Source organism: Coptis chinensis, chromosome 5 (genome assembly GCF_015680905.1).
Source record: "Coptis chinensis isolate HL-2020 chromosome 5, ASM1568090v1, whole genome shotgun sequence".
NCBI classification, from domain to species: domain Eukaryota; kingdom Viridiplantae; phylum Streptophyta; class Magnoliopsida; order Ranunculales; family Ranunculaceae; genus Coptis; species Coptis chinensis.
The window spans coordinates 18,906,588-18,925,701 of record NC_141460.1 but is presented as its reverse complement, the minus strand read 5'-3'; the positions used below and the strand labels follow the sequence as shown (position 1 = coordinate 18,925,701).

At 36.5% G+C, this 19,114-nt stretch overlaps 1 long non-coding RNA gene and 1 pseudogene across 1 annotated transcript; both read right to left on the bottom strand.

Moving 5' to 3' along the window:
- Positions 1-2,512: 2,512 nt before the first annotated feature.
- Positions 2,513-5,425, bottom strand: LOC147496991 (uncharacterized). Its single transcript, XR_015196688.1, has 2 exons — positions 2,769-5,425; positions 2,513-2,648 (listed from the first exon to the last, which is right to left on the bottom strand). It is a non-coding gene; the product is annotated as an uncharacterized LOC147496991 (long non-coding RNA).
- Positions 5,426-5,574: 149 nt separating this feature from the next.
- LOC147496990 (uncharacterized) lies at positions 5,575-16,102 on the bottom strand (annotated as a pseudogene).
- Positions 16,103-19,114: the final 3,012 nt, after the last annotated feature.

Genomic DNA, 19,114 nt, shown 5'->3' with positions numbered 1-19,114 from the left:
TACAGAATAATCAATTGGAAACCTAAGCTAATACGTGCATAATAATCAATCATCTACGGATAAACATATATGTAATGAACTATGCTATGAAATATAATAACAGGTCCGTTTCTGAAACTTTGGAATAACTCCCTTAAATAGGTCCTCACATATATGTCAAGACAAAAACACTATGATTTTTCCGCTCAAGTTTCACTCACTCTAGTGCATAGTAGGCACATTTTACCTTACAAACTTAATGACGTACAAGGAAGCCGAAGTCGATCAAACACATATGCAACTTACTATCACACTAACCTATTCCTAATTGAGCTAGATGTCTTTATTAGGTGTTGTGGGGATTAGGTGATGGTTTCAGAATGAAGGAAATGGATATTCAAAAGGACAAGTCTGAGATAATAGGATCTTCAAAATATGTAACTAGAGAAAACCTTGTTCTTACTTTGCTTCTACACTTTGTTTCCATCCTTAGCCATTTTTTTCTTTTTCTTTTGGCTTTTGACTCCTTTGATTATGTTTTTGGAGTTCTAACTTTTTATTTTATTTATTTATATTTTCTTTTCTTTTCTTTGGATGAAAACTTTCTTTTCTTTTCTTATTTGAAGCAACTAACAAATTCTTGGTGTTCCACATGTATTTTTCTTTTCTTTTCTTTTCATCTCTATTCTCAGACTCATTCAAAAATGGGTAGGCTGATTTTTATTTTGTTTTGTTTATTATAGAAGGGTAAAGGATTTGTGGTTTATGAAAAGGCTAAATAAAGGCTCGAGAGGGGGACTAGCGGAAAATAATTTCATATAGGTTTGAATTTCTGGCTATATCGATCCAAAATGGCCTAAATTCTCGCTTAGGATATGGTATAGTGATCAAGCAAGTGGTCGTATGATTTCTCTATTCGGAATTTACTTATCCCTTGTGTCATTACTCAAATATTTCACTCATATAAGGCTTTAAGGTTATATTCTCACAGGATTTGTAGAATAAGTGCTCTAGCCTAGATTTTATAAACTTACTGCCAATAGAAATATAGATGCTCATGCAATATATTTATGGAAAGATGCAATGACTATTACCTATATATTAACCTAAATTTCTAAAGACTATTCTAATTTAAGAGCTAAAGTGAAACTTCTAGACTACTACCATCATAGAAAAAGAAATAATACCAATATTCCTAAGTGCATAATATAGATCCTTTTTATTATTTTTTTAATTTTTTTTACTAGAAAGCAAGTGCATATTGTACATATATATATCCTAATAAGTGCCTTAAATTATGTGTGTTTCTATGCCACCCCCAAACAAAAACATGCTTTGTCCTCAATATCTAGAAATAAGAAGGATAGAAAATACCATGGAAACGCGTGAAAATTTTAGAATACCTGCAAAACAAATTTAGAACATACTAATATAGATAAATAAAAACAGATGCAACTCCTATATGAGTTTCACCCGTTATGGGAATAACAAAAATTAAATTGCTTGGGACATAAGCACACACTAAAATAAAACTTACTTCATATCTATCATTTAAGTGTTGTCCTCCTTTTCTATAAAGAAGTGAGGTTCCTTTGCATCCTGTCAAGCCATGACAATTTGCCAAGCCTCACGCCATTTATCATCGACCTTTGGTAACCTATTAAGCACCACTTGGTTGGATGGGGTGTAAGGGGCAACCCAATTAGGTTGTAGTCTCCACCCCGGCCAAATCATCACACGAAAAGAGCGTATAATGTAATTGGTGGGTCTCACAATATCAATCCAACCCAATCCGTGAAACGGGTACAGAACTTAGGAAAGAAAAATAGCATTATGCGGCAAACCAAAACAGGCATAAGAAGGTACTTATGCTTCATATTATGTGCTCTTGCTAAACTAGACAGTAAGGTCTGGGGAAGGTCATAGAGCATATTTCCCTCAGCTAGAGCAAAGAAGACGTCACAAGTGGTGTTATTCGCAGAAGAAAAAAGGCATTCCCCCTAAGATATTCAACATGATAAAGAACATAATAGTGCCCATCACTACACCATAACAGGCTATTACTAACGGAAAAAACCGTTGCGAATAATTTTCGCAATGCTTAAAAAAGTGTTGCAAATAGGGCGTGGGTAAAGTGTTGGAAATGTTTGCAACGGTTAAAAAACGTTGCAAACCAAATTTCCCAACGGTTATTAACCGTTGCAGAGTGACAATTACTAACAGTTAAAAAGCGTTGCAAACCAAATTTTCCAATGGTTATTAACCGTTGCAGAGTGACAATTACTAACGGTTAAAAAGCGTTGCGTAGTTTGATTTGTAATGATTATTGATGGATGCTTTAATATTTATATTTTGCTTTGCAACGGTTTATAACCGTTACTAATGTGTTGATATGGTAAAAAAAATTATTTTAATTTTTTTCTTGTCCTAAACCTGCACCTCCTGTTTTCATATAGAAACAAATAAAATTACCAATGCTTTTTCATATCATTTGACAAGTTAAATAAACACAAGAAAACGCCTGAAAAATATATTATATTCATTGAACCATATATATAACTTCAAAAGAGTTTTGAGGGTTACAAATTCAGATTTACTAAGGGTTACAAATTTCTATATGATTTTCCAAGCAATCCTGAACGGGCGGCAACAAAGTAGTTCCAGTTTCCCTGCAAAGTTAAAATATGATCATAATTCAATCAGAGACATCATACGTAAAAATTGTTCAATTGTTTAATTTATGAATAACTAAAACTATATTGAGATTAAAGAAGAAAAAGAAACAATACTTGCCATAAACTATACCCACCAGAGGTATAGTTTAAGAAGACTCCGTGCCTGTGAGACCATAAAATGATTACCAGAGGCTAGAAGATGAGACTCATGACGAGTGTAGGTGAAGTGCAACTTTAGCAATGAAGTATATAAGATGCAACCAGAAACGGGTAAAGCTCATGAACTTTAGCAATAAAGTATAGAAGATGCAACCAGAAGATGCAAATCAAAGAAGTTATTCCTTCCGATACATCCCCTTGGTTAGAAATGGGTAAAGCTCATGAACTAGACTGATTGCATTAGTTAATTTGATCCCACAGAACTCATCTTGTCATTATTGTTGATTCTTAAGGTGTATCATGGGTGTTAAAGTGCTTGCCATATTTAGGCTTCTTTGGCAATCAACGGTAACATCTTATTCACTAATATTGGTAGGCTTGCCCGCTTTAAATTCCTTGCCTAAAGGATTCTTATTACCACACACGACACACTTGGGGACAAAGCATCGGATTCGGGACCTTAAAGAGGAAGGTTGCCCTTTTGTTTAGTCAGAAACATACTAATCCAGCCGATCTGGTAATCACCCTTAGCTTATATTACTAGTTTTTTATCACGACTCTCAAAACCCACAAATCAGCGTAAAAAAAGGCAAGCTATAACGAGCCCAATACCATCTAAAGGCCAAAGAAAAAGTTTCTTTCAAACACATTATCCATCTGATGTTGAAAACAAATGAGACTAAGCAAATTATTACAGTCCTATCAGTGCAAAGATAAAGAAAAAGATTCTTATAATTTCCTTCTGACTACTCGACCATATAATAGAATATATTGAGTTACCGCAACAAATGATAGTTAGATAAATGAATAGTCAAGGATGCTCCAGCGGATATAACAAGTGAAGAGGCATCTCTAGTAGAAGCAGGGAGCTCGGGTATTGCAAGCAACGAAAGGAAAGGAATGAGACACTCCAGATCAAGTTCACGGAAGAAGGAGAAAACTACCTGAATCACTATAGGAGGTTTCTCGAAAAACTCAGTAACTGTTGACCTGAACCATAGCCCAAGAGAGCTCATAGCAAGGATAGGATCAACGCCAGATGTTATATCAGCAGATATTTCCGCAGTCCAATTTTATCAAAATAAAGATTGTTCTTTTAAAATTAAATCTGTTTAAGAATCTAATGTTTAACAACCCCTTGCTTCCTTTCTAATTTCTAATGATTCATAAAAGAATCATATTTTTTACTCTATTTCTCACAAACCGAATCGAGTATCGATGACATTACATAATCCATTTGTGATCTGGGTAGGATAGGAATATCGATCAATGTATAATTGGAATGGTCGATGCTTAATTCTAAACAGGAGGGAGTTCTCGTCTTGGTACTAATTTAATTACAATCGCTAGGATTACAGCCACAAAATCCTGTTTGGGTTAAAATAAAAATAGGAACAAAAAAAAGTAAAAATATATGTATCTATTTGTCTTTTCACTTAGACAAGATTGCCCAGTATACCAAAAGAGGGCCTTTTGACTTGTGAGCCCCATAAAAAATTTTAGTTCACTATGGATTAAGAAGTTTTTAATCATTCTCCTTGTAATCGAAAAAGAAAAGGGTTTGATCTTTTATGATTGGTCGTCTTGAACAATCTATTGACAATGCATATTGAAAGAAGAACTTGTTTCTTTGTGTTCTTTATAAATATAAATTTTTTCATTCATAAAATATAATGTTGATACTTCTCAAGATAAATGTAAATATAAATATTAACACCTACCTGATGCTACTTTTTCCTTGTAGGATCAAGAGCAACTGACCTGATTTTTCTTGCAACATAGCAGCTTTAAGAACAAGCAAGAAAAATTCCACTCACATGAAGAAGTTAAGTTCAGTGTCTCCCTTCCCTTTTCTGATGCTACATTAGGTTCTTGTCCAATAATGGACATCAGAGGCAAATTTGAGTTTTAGTATAAATAGCTTAGTACACAATCCTCTCATAAGAATCGAAGTAAATGTTTGATGAATCTCCTTCTTTCCTATTAATGCCACTACCAGCAACCGTTCACCAATAAAGACCCCAAAGAATCAAACTCTTCCATGATATAGAGGCAATTAGAACTGAGAGAGAGATGTTCACAACTTCAAGTTAGATAACATGAGCATCAAGGAAAACAAAGATGGTTCAAAACGCACCACCTAGGGCACAAATTTCTGTTCTTTGTTCTTATCAGTATTTCCATATGGTTTCTTCAAGAAGTATAGGCACTGAACACAAAGGACTATGCTATCTACCTATATCTAATAAGTGTCACCAAAAGTGATCAGGAGCAATATATTTTATCTTATCTTTCTGATAAGTGAATGGCTAACTAGACTAGTAATTTTCAAACCCAAGTCTATGGTAATACTAACTAAGCCATCTGGGCTATTTCTGTGTTGCGCCATTATGAATCTTCACTTTATGAGCATACGTAGTCTTCAAAGCCTATTAAGGGAAGGTGACAAGGAAATTACTAATTTCTAGATTCTAGATGCTCTTCTTATGTGCTTACTTGGAAAACTCAAGTGCTCCATCTCCATTTCTGGTCACAACAGTTTCAACTACTAGCTTCGATCTAGCAAATCAAAATCTATAAGCGTTTGCAATTCCTAAAGTGCCTGTATCCATCAACCTGGGCGCAACAGCAATAGAAGCACAAATACGGAATAATTAGAATATATTTCATGGTGCTCTTTTGATTCCCTCTCTTTCCTAACAGTACCAAAACTCTGCTAAGTTTATTCTCCCCTCATTTATTGCCCTAAAAAAAAGTGCATAACAATATTTTAAGGAAATCCAAAATATTTTTGAAAAAGTAAAAAAAATACCTTTCTCCTCACCAAACCACCTTTTATCCTCTTTTTCTCATGTTAAACATCATATGGCATATCACCTACTTAGAAAACAATTGGATGAACCATAGCTTGATCTTTCTGATAAATCAGCGTCCTACTGATGAAATAGTAGCTGCCCACTATTATACCTCGTGATCCCTATGGAAGACCATCGAGGCACAGCTAACTGTTGAAATACGTTCGCTTAAAGGAACACATTATACCCTGGTCTAGGGAATGAACTAATTCAAGCAACCACATAGCAGCAGGAAAACGAGACCCCTCTCCTTGTTGTCTTCTTTTTACAATTTTGGTAGGTAGATTCCTTATAGTATATATTATATAAGATGAGCAATATACTTTATAAAATTCTTAACTCGCTGTATCCTATGATTCTATTAGTCAGAAATATAAGAGACAAAAATCTGAACAAATATCCTAACCAAACAACCTATTTGCCATGATAACTGGTTTCATAAGTGGACTACATTTCTAATAAGCATTAATAAGGTGGAACAAATGCCTCATTATTCAATATTCAACTTCCACCAACTCCTTTTGATGTTCACTCTACCATATTTACACCACATATTATGAATGAATCCATTGATGAATAACCATTGAGGCACAGCTAATTGTTGAAATAAGTTTGCTATAAAGGAACACATTACACCCTACACCTTTTTCATTATTCTCTTCCATTTATTGTAAATCTATAATTATTGTGCATGATAAAATAACAAAGTAGAACATACCTTCTGGCGTACATCTCCTTCCAAAATGAAGCATCCCGACATAAGTAGCTTTAACATGCAGCACCATTATTATACACCAAAAGAGTAGGAAGATTCCGATCCCGGTAATTCTGAATACAATCAGTCAACACAATCTTAACAAATTTTGTCATTAGATACTTGGTAGCTAACTCCTCCAAACAATTCAAAACTACCCTACATTTGCAATCCTACCCAATAACCACAAACAATAACAATAAATAAGTTGTTGTAATTAAACTATAAAACTTTTTCAAACCATAAAAAAAGACTTAAACTTACCCTTCCTTATATAAAAACACAACCACCCTGATAAAACATAAAATTCAATAGTTTTACCTACGAAATAAAGTGATGAAACTTACAAACGCAAGTAAAACTAAAACTTATTAAGATGATATATGTTTATCAAAGTTTCCTACTCTCAAGTCTATCGAAATAGAGTGGAGTAACGAATTCGTTCCACTCCTAGTGCTCTAGCATGTAATGTTTTCTAATCTAATTACTCAGTCTTAAGTCGATGAGAGCTTTACGAAGGTGATATACTACGATACTTACTGAATTTGATTACTTGAATTTAACTACGAATGCTATGGAAATATGATTGTGCTTGAATCTAGATAAAGGATTAGAGGGGAATTGAATCCACCTCGAATCCAACTTAATAGCCTAACATAGATTCTTGTATCTCGATTCTTACGTTCTCACGGCAAGAAATTCGAAGTTCTAATCCCTAGTGTTCATGACATTTCTACCGAAAGTACTAACTAGCATGTGAGGTCGTCCACCCATTCTCATGGCTTAATCACGACCTTCTAGATTGGAATAGATTCTACAATGCTTCTACACTATACCACCAAGTTTTCATCAAGGCTTCATCAACCCCTCTAATGGAGGTTTTAGCCTTGAATCATTCCAAGAATCATTCCCATATGAATCTAAACTAAACATATTATCAAGATTCAAAATTACTAATCTAAACTAAACAATGATTAAATTCTAATTAACAACTAAGAGATGGTAACCAACAATAATTAAAACTAGATCTAATAGATTGAAATAACACAATTCAAATTGATAAAACAACTATTTTATTTATCTAATCAATCAAGAACAATGATTCAAAGACTTAATCTAAAACAAGAATTGAAAATGGAACTAAAGCTTAATTTAATTAATGAAAACAGATCTAGAATTATCTATATTATTTTAGGTCTAACTAGCTACCATTAACAAAGAGTGAAGCTTTGGTTTTTATACATTCAGATCCAAAAATCGTGCATGGGCTTGGAGCCATGTTTTGGGCCAGAGAATCAGGCCCAAAACCCAATTCTTTCAGTCCAAAAAGGCCTCTTCAGCTGCAGTTGGCTTCAACAGACCTTTTCGTCCACTTCTGCTCCTCTGATTGGGTCAAGGCTTGGTCCATTGGAAAGTTCTTTCCGAGCCGGTCGTTTTAAAATAAGGTAGGCCCCATTCCGAGGTCTGAGTCCAAAGATACGGCCTTCGGAAGTTCTGCTGACTTGTGTGTTGTTTCTGCCCGCGTCGACTTTTCAGCTTTTGACCGGGCTTTAGAAAGGCTTTATCTTCTTGAATCTTGGCCTTTAATCACGGAACTCCTTAGTAACCGACCTTTGCTCCTTTATCTCGCTAAAGTGGCACATTTCTGCACATAATGGACTTTGAAGCCTGAAATATATAAAAACACGTAATCAGTGTTAACTCTTACTTATTATTCACATAATTGGTCTAAAAGTACGATTGTTAAGGGGTTAAAACTACAGTTTTGGGCTCTTATCAAACCACCCCCAAACAGCATTTTGCTTGTCCTCAAGCAAAGATGAGAAATTAGAATAAGTGACCAAAAATGGAGTTGTATCTACTCTCGTTTTGCTGAGTGCGATTGCATTGACCATATGCAACAAGGCCTTAAACCACTAGAAATTCCTTAGTGGACGAGTTATAGCCTCGTGAGAGTTTTCCAGTGAAGGTACTCACAAACTTCATCTATACTATAATGACTAAGAAATAAAACTATTGTTTCCTTATTTATGTCTCAATTATCTATACATCTTACTAGAAATGAATACAGAATAATCATGTCGAAACCTAAGCTAATATATGCATAATAATCAATCATCTATGAATAAACATATATACAATGAGTAATGCTATGAAATGCAGAATGTCCGTTTCTCAAACTTTGGAATAAGCGCCCTTAAGTAGGTTCTCACATAAAAGTCAAGACAAAAATCACTCGATTTTTCCACTCAAGTTTTGCTACTCCAATTGTCAGCAAAGGCATACTTTACCTTACAATCTCAATGACACACAAGGAAGCCGAAGTTGATCAAACACATCTGCCACTTACTATCCTACTAACCTATTCCTAATTGAGCTAGAGGTCTTTATTAGGTGTTGCGGGGATTAGGAGATGGTTTAAGAAGGAAGGAAATGGATATTCAAAAGGGACAAGTCTGAGATAATAGAGTCTTCATATTATGTAACTAGAGAAAACCTTGTTATTTACTTTTGCTTCTACACTTTGTTTCCATCCTTAGCCATATTTTTTTTCCTTTTTCTTTGGCTTTTGACTCCTTTTATTCTATTTTTTTGGAGTTTTTATTTTATTTCTATTTTTATTTTTCTTTTCTTTGGATGGAAACTTCTTTTCTTTATTTTCTGAAGCAATTAACTAACTTTTGTTTACACATGTTTTTCTTCTTTCTTTCTTCCTTATTCTATTCTCGGACTTATCTAAATTGGGTAGGTTGATTTTTTTTAACAGGGGTAAAGGATTTGTGGTTTATGAAAGGGCTAATAAAAGGCTCGATTAGGGTGACTAGCGGAAAATATATACTTAGGTCGAATTTCTAGCTATATCGATCCAAAAAGGGCCTAAATTCTCTCTTAGGACATGGTATAGTGGTCAAGCAAGTGGATGTGTGATTTCTCTATTCGGAATATACTTCTCCCTTGTGTCATTTCTCAAATGTTTCACTCATATAAGACTTTAGGCTATATTCTCACAAGATTTGTAGAATAAGTACTCTAGCCTAGATTTTAGAAACTTACTACCAAATAATCATAGATACTCATGTAATATATTTATAGATAGATGCAACGATTATTACCTACATATTAACCTAAGTTTCTAAAAACTATTCTAATGCAAAAGCTACGTGAGACTTCTAGATTATTAAGAGCATAGAGAAAGAAACAATACCAATATTCCTAAGTGTATAGCATAAACTTTTTATTTTTATTTTTATTATTTTTAAGACAAACAATACGTAATATATAACCTAATATGTGCTTAACATTTACATCGTGTTTCTATATCACCCCCAAACAATTTGGGAGAAGGGGGTTCATGAAACAATTCAATAGCACAATTAAATTATGTAACTAACTAATTTTTATAATTTTTAACATTTTATAAATAAAAGTGCGTAATTTACATCCTAAAGGTGTCTAATTTTTGCAAATGTTTCTATCCCACCTCCAAACAATCGAACGCTTTGTCCTCAAAGTGTAAAGAGATAAGGAAAGAATTTACCATAGAAACGTGGCAAAATTGGCGCACTGTAATGAAATATTGTAAAGATGATACGATAATATGAAGCACAATTAAACCGGTATCGTACTAACTAACACAAACTCTACTGGAGTAAACATTACAGGCTTAGGGTGGCAACATGATTTGAAATGAATACCAAAATACGCCACCCCCAAACAAAATTGGAAAACTCTTTTTAAGTTTGAAAATTTTGTTTGGCCTAGACTCCAGAACGTTGGTATTGTACGAAAACTTGGGTCTTTTAAAGTCAGATTCCCTAGACTTATCTAAACATATGTATGAATATGCAGTTTATCATATATCAACAACCGAAATAGTTGTGGATCATTCCATAAATAAATATCACAGAAAACATATCCAAACATAATCAAGCACCAAGATTTCCTACGACGCAGCCTAGTGGAATGAAAGCGAAGTCGGATAGACCTATAACATAACCGAGCATGCACCTTATGTTTCATCTTTGAACGAGAGGGTGTCCTAGTGAATAAGTGTGGAAAAGTGAATGGTTGTGGAAAATATGGTGGATTGGGATAAGTTTTAGAGGGAAAGCATGGAAAAAATGAGGATGTGGGTTTAGCACAAAACTCATTCATGATGTAGTTAGGGACTATCTCAAGTCTGAAAATGAAGGTGTCAAGTGGTTTATCCTTGGGAAGTATTTGTTTATTAGGTGGATTTAAAAAATCATGAAGCACAGGAGAAACTAAAGGATCGAGTGCAAACTCGAGGTTCCTTTGAAAAGGTGGAGGGAGGGGAATATTGGTGATGGAAGGTGAATGATTCTCAGCTAGAGCTCTCAAGTCCATATCATCAGAAATCTTGATATATGCAAGACATTCCTCAATAGGTGGGTCAAAAGGATCACCGGGATAGAGATTGAAAAATTCATCTTCCGGCCATAGCATCAAGGGATGAATGGCTGTGTTGGCAAAGGGGGACTCGCTGAAGTGGTAAAGAAGCGCAAAAGAGTTGCAGGAATTCTTCTTTGATTTTGTCTACTACCGGGGAGTCATTGTTAAAGTCGAATTTCCGGCGAAAGGAATTTGTTAATCTGTTTCTCCGGAAACATGTTTTTGAAGTAATCTTGAGCTAAGCTCTCGATCATGCTAACCTCGCCATTTGTAGATGAATCGATATCGCGGTCCTCGTTTTGAAAACATTTACCTCAACGTAAAGATGGCCAAAGGACAAGGACGTCGAACCATCGCGGCGGTTTATGAGCCGCGTTAGCGTGAGCTGCCAGAAGGGGCGCCCTAAAATGATAGGTACAGAGTCGTTAGTAACTTCGTGGTCGAGGATAACGGTCGGCCGGGTAGTAAAAATTTTAGACTTTAACCAAAGACGTTTTCAACCACACCCTTAGGATATTTAATAGACCGATCAGCTAATTGCAATGTCATTTTAGTAGGTTGCATCTCCTCTAGACCTATTTGTTTATACAAATAAAATGGGAGTAAGTTAACACTAGCCCCGTGTCTAGCGGTCGCGGTCGTCGTGTGAGAATCTCCTAAGGTGCATTGTACAGTAGGACGACCAGGGTCCTTGTACTTAACAATTCCATTATTTTCGGATAAAGTTGGGAATTGTTCAGTTATAAAGGCGTCTTTAGGTATGTTGGTCTTACGCCTAGTAGTGCACAACTCTTTAAGAAACTTAGCGTGATTAGGTAGCTTTTTAATTGCTTCGAGAAAATGAAGGTTTATCGTTAGATTTTTGAAAACGTTCCTAATCTCCTCAAAGTTAGTATCCCTGGTTAGCATGGCTAATTTTTTAGGGAACGGTGGTTTCGCTTCTATATTTAGCGTATGGCTCGACTTGATGTGTAACCTTGGCTTTCGTTTCTTAGGTTGTGGTTTAACCGGTACCTCTCTACGGTGGTAGGTTCTTCGGTTTCTATTTCGTATCTAGTTCGATATCCGTGTAGGGAGTATCGATGGGGTAACTATAGGCATAGTTACTTTGTTATCAACCACTCTTCCGAACGGAGAGTGGTGATGGCATTTAGCTCACCTACGGTTGTAGTTTCCGTACTAGTATTATCGTTTACCTCAAAAGGCCGTGGTTTGCCGTTCTAGGGTTGGGTATCGCTTTGGCCCCGAAACACGCCTTTTGGTTGGGCTTTCTCTTGGGCTAACTGTTGGTTTAAATTATTAACGGATTGTAGAATGTGTTGGTTAGATTGAGCCATGGTTTGGAAAAGTTGTTGGCTCACTCGTATGAAGGTGTCAAGACGATCCGGTTGTGTGGGTGTAGTAGTTACGGGTGGTGTGATTGGAACTATCTAGCATTGATTATTTATGGGCGGATTGTGATAGTTATTATTTACCGGAACGATACCTCTATTAGCATTATAATTATTATAACTACATTGACCTTGTGCTTGACCTTGTCCAGTTAAGCTTTGGTTGTTATAATTATTATATTTACCCCGATCCCGTCCTTGTTGTTGTGGTGGAGCTTGGTTAAACCGTATGTTTAACTAACATATTGATTATTGTACCTGTAGGTGTGACTTGTTGGTTATTTCTCCAACCGAAGTTGGGATTTTGTCTCCAAGGGTGTTAGGTTCACTATTAATGGAACAAGAATGTTCATAGGCTATAGGACGATGGGAGTCGGGATGCTCGGGACTCCAACGAAACTACATGGATTTGAATTTACATTCATGACGGGGATAGGCTTTTGTTGTACGAAATGGCCTCTACCTTTTAGTGACCGATTCAATTAGAGTTTTAAGCTCAGGATCTGATTTAACCTCAAACATACTGGTAGCCTTAACTGTTGAAGAAGAACTAACGGAGCGGGAGTAATCGTCACTACCCCCCATTATTATTACGCTTAAGTCTGATCTTCCAAAATTTATATGCCTCTGAGGCTCCTTTACTTAGGAAACTACCCCCATTCATTATGTCTAGGACTTCTTTATGGTGGTGTAGAAGTCCTTTGAAAAAGGCACGAACTAACGTGTCTTTTGCTAGGTGATGGTGTGGACACTCTATAAGGAGATCGGTGAAACGATTCCAAGCCTCTGAAAATGATTCATGAGGATTCTGTCGAAAGAAGTGAATCTTGGAAAGCATTTCATCCGTCTTTAGGGGGGGTAAAATGTTCCATAAATAGTGAACAAGTTTGGCCCACGAGTCCACAAAAATTAGGCTTTGGGCAGCTTAACCAAGACGCCTTATCAGCTAAGGTGAAAGGGAATACCCTCAATTTAATTTGTTCCGCACCAACCGTAGGATGGTGGAATGTTGTAAGGACTTGTTCAATCCTACGCATGTGCTGATAAGGTTTTTCATGGTCTAAACCATGAAAAACGGGTAACAAATTAAATATATTTTGGGGATGCGGAAATCCCCACCGGAATCTGCTAGAACGATGCAAGATTTAGGGCTATCGCCAAGGCTTTATAAAAGTCGAGAGAGGAGTCTCTCTTTCTTTCCATAAATATCGGTGGTGTGTGTGAAATAGTAGCTAGAGGTGTAGTGGGTGGGAAACTAGATAGACTTGTTTGTTGACGCGTTGCCGTGTAATTACGTTAGTTGTTTTTCTTCGACCGCACCTTAATCTCATGCAAGACTAAGTCGAACTTAACTAAACATGCAACACTCCAAACAATTCTGATATATACTAGTAGAAACCTCTAACCGGAGATGCAAGGTATGGAAGAAAGGAATACCGATAAGCGTCCTTGCTTCGCTTATGAATAGCATCTTGTTTACGCGTGTTCAATGTAAATAACAAGTTAGAACACCAAGAACTAAAAAAATCGAAGTTCAAACAAACCTCAGAAATCCGCAAAATTTTGCTTAGAGCGCAGTCGCTCGCATAGAAGCGTGTCGTCGCTCCTAGTCCAAGAAGTGAGCTGGTCGCGCTTTGGTATGAGGGCTGGTCGCGCCGAGGTCCATAATCGAGGGCGGGTCGCTACTGGGTATGAGGGCGGTCGCGCTCGGTTCTCAGTATAGGCGCGCAGCGCCGGTCGCTCGTGTATATTTTTTGAACTTTTTCAACGCTGAAATGGACAACCACAAGATGAATCAAAAAGGGTGGGTGGGTTTAATGGAAATTAAAAATGACTAATTCTACTATGAAAACAATGCTAAAGTGCAACTAAGATGGCAGTGGCGCCATTTGATAAACATAAAATTGATTAATCTACCTACGAAATGAACGATGAAACTCAAAACGTAAGTAAACTAAAACTATTTATGTGTCTATATTTATCAAAGTTTCCTACTCTCAAGTCTATCGAAATAGAGTGGAGTAACGAATTCGTTCCACTCCTAGTGCTCTAGCATGTAATGTTTTCTAATCTAATTACTCAGTCTTAAGTCAATGAGAGCTTTACGAAGGTGATATACTATGATACTTACTGAATTTTGATTACTTGAATTTAACTACTTAATGCTATGGAAATATGATTGTGCTTGAATCTAGATAAAGGATTAGAGGGAATTGAATCCACCTCGAATCCAACTTAATAGCCTAACATAGATTCTTGTATCTCGATTCTTACGTTCTCTCCGCGGCAAAAATTTGAGTTCTAATCCCTAGTGTTCATGGCATTTCTACCGAGTACTAACTAGCATGTGAGGTCGTCCACCCATTCTCATGGCGAATCACGACCTTCTAGATTGGAATAGATTCTACAATGCTTCTACACTATACCACCAAGTTTTCATCAAGGCTTCATCAACCCCTCTAATTGAGGTTTTAGCCTTGAATCATTCCGCAATCATTCCCATATGAATCTAAACTAAACATATTATCAAGATTCGAAAATTACTAATCTAAACTAAACAATGATTAAATTCTAATTAACAACTAAGAGATGGTAACCAACAATAATTAAAACTAGATCTAATAGATTGAAATAACACAATTCGAAATTGATAAAACAACTATTTTATTTATCTAATCAATCAAGAACAATGATTCAAAGACTTAATCTAAAACAAGAATTGAAAATGGAACTAAAGCTTAATTTAATTAATGAAAACAGATCTAGAATTATCTATATTATTTTAGGTCTAACTAGCTACCATTAACAAAGAGCTAAACTTTGGTTTTTATACTTTCAGATCCATAATCGTGCATGGGCTTGGAGCCATGTTTTGGGCCAGAGAATCAGGCCCAAAACCCAATTCTTTCAGTCCGAAAAGGCCTCTTCAGTTGCAGTTGGCTTCAACAGACTTTTTGTCCACTTTGCTCCTCTGATTGGGTCAAGGCTTAGTCCATTGGAAATCTCTTTCCGAGCCGGTCGTTTTGACATAAGGTAGGCCCCATTCTGAGGTCTGAGTCCAAAGATACGGCCTTCGGAAGTTCTGCTGACTTGTGTGTTGTTTCTGCCCGCGTCGACTTTTCAGCTTTTGACCGAGGCTTTAGAAAGGCTTTATCTTCTTGAATCTTGGCCTTTAATCACGGAACTCCTTAGTAACCGACCTTTGCTCATTTATCTCGCTAAAGTGGCACATTTCTGCACATAATGGACTTTGAAGCCTGAAATGCATAAAAACACGTAATCAGTGTTAACTCTTACTTATTATTCACATAATTGGTCTAAAAGTACGATTGTTAAGGGGTTAAAACTACAGTTTTGGGCTCTTATTACACCCAAACATCAGATTCCGCTTGTGAAACTTCACGTACAAATCTGGACACTTTTGTAGCTTCTTTCATTTCTGCCAACCATTTCTTCTGGTATTTTTCTAGAAAGCAGTCATCATCTAGATTAGTATTGTCCTCTAGATCTTCTAATTCATCTTCGATTTTATTGTCAATCCATGATTTGTCTTTTGGTTTGGAATTTGAGGGAGTGAAAGTGGGTGGTTTGAAAACTGGAGGTTTTGGTGCTAAATTGCCAAGCTTAGTTTGTATGTCATCCCATTGTGTTGATGTTCCTTCTAAATCTTTATACACAAAATGATAATCCCCCATTATTTTTTTACACAAACAATTTCACAAGAGTAGCTTTTGTATACAACTCAGAGAAAAGTAATCAAAGGAAGGATTATTAACTATACAGATAAATTATTACTTTGAATAATCTGGATCTGAAAACTCTTCTTCTGAGTTGGTAGAGTGTGTGTGGGCAAAGAGAGAGAGGGAGGAGACTGGAGAGTGTAGCAGCGGTGAGAGAGAGAGAGAGGAGAGATTAAAGTTATGTTTTATATTTCAAGATTTTAGTTTGCAACACTTCTCACATGATTTTTAAGCGTTACCAATTAATTCCTTAAATTCACCGAAATAAAGTAACGCTTTATAACATTTCTAACGCTTATATAGCATTGGCAACTTACTAACGGTAAATAACCATTGCAAAGCAAAAAAGGTCTGTGTTACAAATATCTTATTATGGTGTAGTGCATGTTAAGGGACAAGCTACCAAGGGCTACGTTATATTACCTTTGGTCCTCTATACGAAAAATCCCTACCCCATAGGTCTCATGTAAATACTTATAGTTGTAGATATAGATATTATTAGCCATATAGCCCCATGAGTTTTGGATTTCAGCAGGCATAGATAGTCTAATAGCAAAGGCTAACAAAAACTTGGTTAAGTCCATTGTTACATCATCAATGGTGATAGAGAACACTTGTTCCCTATCCGATTGATAAATAAGTTACAATGATCATAGAAATAAGCAGTAAGTGCAGGAGAATAAGTTTCATCAGCACTTACCATTAGAGGTTACCATCCTGCCTGCATAATCAAGTCACGGAACCAGTATCCATAGGTGTCGCTCTTGAGCAATTCTTCAAAGGACTGCTCTGGTATGATTTGAGGAGATTTTATAGCAACCAAATACACTACTAAACTCCTGGAAGTGAGTGTGGAAAACCACAGAAAATTTAAAAAATTGGAGGTCTTGTTAAGGTAAGGGCGGGCTCCTGTGTATAAACAAAAGAGAAGGCGAGCGTGCTCCGAGTGCTGTTTGTGGTATGAACTGAGAGGTGAAAGTGAGAGGTGTGGTGTGAAGTGTATGGTGTGCCATGTATTTATAGAGCACTAGTTTCTTAAACAAAGGTCCCCAAGGTTCCCTAATTGATTAGGAAAAAGATGGAATAAGAAAAGGCTTCTAAACCAAAATAGAAACAGGCGCCAAAATCAAACCTATAGCTTTTAGGCAGGAATTAAAAATAGCAATCATCCAAATTCTAATCCTTGAGGTTGCACAAACCAAGAGTAGCTAATTCTAGCTACACCATATTAGCAACATGCTCACACAAACCATATTCTCAAAATCTTGCAACATTAAATTCCAAATATAGGTGGATATGGTAAAATACAATGCTAAATGAATAATACCACCCCCAAACAAGTCGGGAAGGTGGGATTCATGAAAAATAGATAGCATGCTCTGACAAAATTTAAACTAACTTGAAATTCAAATAACAACCAAATACATAATCCAATATTAACTACTTAACTAAACAACTAGGAATCATATTCTACTAAAAACAGGGAAATTTCCTAAAACAACAATAATACAATCAACGAACTAGCCATGAGATGAGGATGGGCTAGAGCCATCCGTCCTTTGTCGACGACTCTCATGCCTTCCAGAGTCAGCAGAAGAAGAACCCTCATGAGGTGGTAGGCGTCGTAGAACCTCTACTTGAAATGTGTGTTGTTGCTCCATAAAAACATCCATGGCTTCCCAACGCTCTATATGAGTATGAGCTAGAGTCTCCATGTTAGCCTGGAGATCCTCGTGACTATCACCGAGCAACTAAATATTAGACTGAAGCTTATCTTGGTTACGGAGAATGGTACCTTGCCTAGTCTAAATAGCCTCACAGAGGTCATTTAGAGAACGTTGGCCTGTACAAATCATCTCATACTCATTATGGAGAGTTTGCATGCCACGATGAAGTACTGAGACGTGGGTTATATCCGTAGTAACCCTTTCCAAAGCGTCTGCATCAAAAACATGATGTGTCTTCCTCATCTTCCTCATCTGATAGCATCTCAACACCCCTAACCTCCGGCAAAAGCCAATCCCTTTGAATACACTCCCAATAAATACGTACATTTTCATGCAACTTTAAATTAATCTTACCAGTCTTCGAAACACATCCCCAATACAACATAACCTTCGTAATCAATGTAGGGAAGGTTGCGGTCAATCTACCAACTGTTTTAATCTCACTTAACAAAAATTCAAGGATGCAAAACCCATACCTTCTTCTCTGTAGGGTCCAGAGAATGTGCAGACAACTCGAATTGATGTCATTGGCTTTCGTGGTGGCAATAACATTCCTACCAACCCACTGAGCCACATCCAGTTGGTTTCATCTCAGAGACGTCTGACGAACACAATGCGAGCTAGCATTGTACTGTCCTTCCAATACAATCTCCGTCATCAACGGAACGAATCCACCAAACTGAGATTCCTACATTGTGACTACGATAGGTCTTTGGTCAATGCCAGTAATCTCAGAGAACACTGCTGTAGTAAATTCCTTCCGACTACGATTCACATTCACAAAAATCTGACGACCATCAATCTCCCTCTTCTTATAAAAATCACACACCAAATTAGTGTGATAAAAATCATCTGTACAATACCACAACCCTTCCCACTTTCTAATACGCATTTCATTACCGAAAAAGGGTGAAAATTGTTGAAAAGTAAAAACTTGTTCCAGAAGAATCTTTGGGGTTTGAGGAGCCATTGAGTTTTGGATTTGGAAATTGGGGTGAATGCAAGGTGGGGGGTAGTGAATTAAACACTCGATCGAAATTTGAATAGGGGTTGTGTGGAGGTTAGTGTAGGAACCGTTATTCAGAATGACTATTTCTACAAACCGCGAACACCACGCGCAGCGGAATTAATGGGTGTCCACGATTTGTGATTGGAGAACATACCTTTGAGAATCGGTTTAGATAACTCTGAGAATCCAAGCTTTATGAAATTCGAAATCAACCTCTTGATCTTCTATTGTATTCCTTTAGAATAGATTGGACGTTATGTGGACAACGATCTACCAATCCCTTTCTTTCTCTCAAGATCAGAAACGAATTCAAATCTACTTTTCTTGTCTCTTTTTCAGAACAATGAATAGTGAAATTTCGGCCAGAGAGAGAGTATTCTATTTATAGGCTACAACAGGGACCATGAGGAGA